Below are 3,939 nucleotides of genomic sequence, written 5' to 3'. Positions count from 1 at the left end.
AGCTCTCTCGTAGCAATTGTGGTAGCTGAGGTGATTAATTTTTTTTTATGTTCCAGCAATTAACTCCTGAATGGGTCATTATTCTATTTGGATGAGCTATGAAGGAGGCTCTTCACACCTCCAAGTAAGTCCTTACTTTTATTGGGGGCATTCATTGACCCAGTATCTCCATGAAATGGGATGTAAATTAGCAATCATTTTAAGTCAGTTTTGCTTCAGTGAAATGGCCCTTTTAAAAATGTTAATATATGAAATCAGCCAATAAGATATCAAATTAATTCCATATTACACATCTTCATGACAACAGCCTTGGTCTAAACATGCATAAAAGAGCTGAAATCATTATAGGTGTTACGCCTGATTACCCTTCATATTAAGGCAGTGTTTGACCAAGTATGGCTGTGATGAATGTGGGAAACTTTTATATATTGTATTATGTTGTAATAACATTATTACAATAACATAGGTTAAGATATCCAGATTGTATGTCTGCTTGCAATGTGCTTAAAGGTTAATAGCTAGGCACGCTGTGATATCATTCATGGAAGGGCCTGGGTTTGTTTTAGTTTCGTTTTCAGCCCTGCTCTGTGTCTGTTGTTTTTAGTTTCATTTTTGGAGCTCTGCTCTGAATTCTGAGGGAAGGAGGTGTGTTTCTCAGACTGACTTCTGAAAGCTTCTCTCCCAAAGACTTTGTGCATAATCTGTAAGCCATCGAGTGTTAACTTTATTAACAAGTGACATTTCACGTGGGTTTTGCTTAATTGAAAGTTTAGATGTAGATGGGAAAGTAAGCTCAAAGACCTTTATTTTTTTGTCGAACTGTTTAACTGTTAATTGAAAAGCTGTTTTCTCCCTGTATGTTAATGGCGTTAATCCTGTATTAATAATAAAGTTTGTTTTAATATAAAAGATCCCTCAATGTCAGTGGAATCACTCCTGGAGCGAAGTATCCTATCCTCACAGTTCACAAATTGAAAAATAAATTGGAGGCTGGTTCGGGCACCGTAACAATGGCAACCAGGAGCCCTGGCAAAATTGAAGTCAATGGGAAGCAGGAGAGAAACTGTCTACCGGTTGGACTCATACCAGCACAAGGGAAGGTGGCTGCGGTTGTCAAATCCAGTACATCACTGCAGAAGTTCCTCAAGGTATTGTCCTAGGTCCAATAATCTTTAGCTGCTTCATCAATGACCTTCCTTCCACCATAACAGATACTACACTTGACCTTAGCCAAAAGGCCGAGAAGCAATTCCTTCCATCATAACATCAGAAGTGGGGATGTTCGCTGATTATTGCACAATGTTCAATACCATTTGCCACTCCGCAGTTGCTGAAATAACTTATGCCAGTATGCAGTAAGACCTGGACAACATTCAGACTTGGTCTGATAAGTGGTAATTAACATTCATGCCATAGATGTGCCAGGCAATGATCATCTCAAATGAGAGAGAACCCAACCATCTCCCCTTGACTGCTGAATCCTCACAATCAACATCCTCGGGGTTATCACTGACAAGGAACTGGACCAGTTTTATACATACTGTCGCCACAATAGCTGGACAGTGGCTGGAATTCTGAGGTGAGTAACTCCCCTACTGACTCACTGAGGTCCTGTTCACAATCTACAATGCACAAGTCACTTGCCTGGATATGTGTGCCTCCAGCAACATTCAAGAAGTTTGATAGCATTCAAGGCAAAGCAGCCTGCTTAATTAGCACCCCATATACACCACCTCATTAAACATTTGTACGGCAAATGTAGATAGATTTTTGAACAGTAATGGAATAAAAGGTTATGGTGAGTGGGCGGATAAGTGGAGCTAAGTCCACAAAAAGATCAACCATGATCTGATTGAATGGTGGAGCAGGCTCGAGGGGCCAGATGGCCTACTCCTGGTCTTAGTTCTTGTGTTCTTAAACATTCACTGTCTCCACAACTGACACACAGTTACAGCAACAACTGCAGCAACTCAACAAGGCTCTTTCATCAGTTCTTTTCAAACCTGCGACCTCTACCATCTAGAAGAACAAAGGCAGAGGATGCATGGGAACAGTGGTAACTGCAAGATTCCCTCCAAGCTGCTCACCATCCTGACTTTGAATTATATCGCCATTCCGTCACTCTAGTGGGATTACATTTCAGAAACTCCCTTCCGAACGGCACTGTGGCTGTACCTAGTCTGGCTGGACTTCAGCAGCTCACCACCACCTTCTCGAGGGCAATTAGGGACGGGCAAAAAATACTGGTCTTGTCAGCAATGCCCGTATCCAAGAAAAAACAATTAAAAAGCAGTTTAGGGTCAAGTCAGCATTGGGTGCTGGATGGCACCACTGACTCTCCACACTCCTGGTGCACACATGTAACATCTGCACTAATGCCCTTGCCAATATGGCATTCTGCAGAAAGTGTGCAGGAGCCTTATAGACACCCTTTTGCACCTAAACTCGCACCCTCCTCTGGAACTATCAGTGCTATGGAGTCGAATTTTGTCACAAAATTGTCAGAAACCCAGGCAGCTACCAGGACACAAAGGTCAAGCTGTGGTAATAGGAATCCAGTCAGATCTGGAATCAAGTGAAAAGTGAAAACCCAACGGCTTGGAGGGGATCTTGCAGTTACCGGTGTTCCCATTGGAGGGGATCTTGCAGTTACCGGTGTTCCCATTGGAGGGGATCTTGCAGTTACCGGTGTTCCCATTGGAGGGGATCTTGCAGTTACCGGTGTTCCCATTGGAGGGGATCTTGCAGTTACCGGTGTTCCCATTGGAGGGGATCTTGCAGTTACTGGTGTTCCCATTGGAGGGGATCTTGCAGTTACCGGTGTTCCCATTGGAGGGGATCTTGCAGTTACCGGTGTTCCCATTCTCTGCCTTTGTTCTTCTAAATGGTACAGCTGCAGCTGTATGTCAGTTGTGGAGAGAATGATTGTTTAAGGTGATGTTTTTTAATGAATAAACCTTGACCAGGTATGTTGCTTATCCTGTCTGTACATTCAATGTGCAATCAGTGAGGAGTGACTCCATGAGGTAAGAGTTTTTACAATATCATACAAAAATCAACCCTTCTCCTGACACCAACTCCAAAGGAGAATCTATCACATTATTTAAGAGACAGGAAGAGAGTTTGCTGGTTTAATGCTGCCAGCTATTGAAACTGATTCGGGACAGCTGTTAGAGTAAACCCTCAGAGTTAACTTCATTTTGATTCAAAGTGAACATGACCTAAAGGCAACCTCGAACAGAAGTAGGGCTTCAGCTGTGCAATTTGGCGTGTTTCAATATCAGTATGCAGTCATTTGTCTGATTGTTCATTCCATTCATAGTGGGGACAGGCTATCTAAACTATGAGGAACCTACAGCAGTGTAAATTGAACCCAACTTTGAACTATACATTGTCTCTACCTCAAGCCAGGCAGATATGGATGGACATTTCCAGAGAAAAATACTAGCGGAATGCTCCCTGTGGCTCAACAAGTTTATTCAGTGATTAGCTGAGTCCTCCATACCAGAGAAGTCACAGTTTTGATTCCCAGTCCATGCTGAGTGCTGCTGATCGCTGCTGGGGTAGCAGTGAATGCTAACTGTAACTGGGTACATAGACTTCTGCTGGGACTGGATTGTGCTTTGCTTTGAGGCTCGCTCCCTAATGACTTGTTGACACTCAATGTTGAGCACCAGGAATTAAGCAATATAACGCTTTGGATAGCCATAACCATACCAAAGCAAGGAATAAGAACATAGGAGCAGGAATAGGCCATTTGGCCCATTGAGCCTGCTCCATCAATCAATTAGGTCATGGCTGATCATCTACCACAACACCACTTTAATCCTCATATCCCTTGATGCAATTGGTATCCAGTAATATGTCAAGTTCTCTCTTTTACAGGCTCAATGATTGAGTTTCCACAGCCCTTTGGGGTAGAGAACTCTTAAGATTAAT

General features: G+C 42.9%; 1 pseudogene; it reads right to left on the bottom strand.

The window, feature by feature from the left end:
* Nucleotides 1–1,069: 1,069 nt before the first annotated feature.
* LOC119954580 lies at nt 1,070–1,250 on the bottom strand (annotated as a pseudogene).
* Between the last annotated feature and the right edge of the window lie 2,689 nt (nt 1,251–3,939).

Source organism: Scyliorhinus canicula, chromosome 19, assembly GCF_902713615.1.
Source record: "Scyliorhinus canicula chromosome 19, sScyCan1.1, whole genome shotgun sequence".
NCBI lineage: Eukaryota > Metazoa > Chordata > Chondrichthyes > Carcharhiniformes > Scyliorhinidae > Scyliorhinus > Scyliorhinus canicula.
The sequence above is the reverse complement of the archived record's forward strand: the minus strand, read 5'-3'. Positions and strand labels throughout refer to the sequence as shown.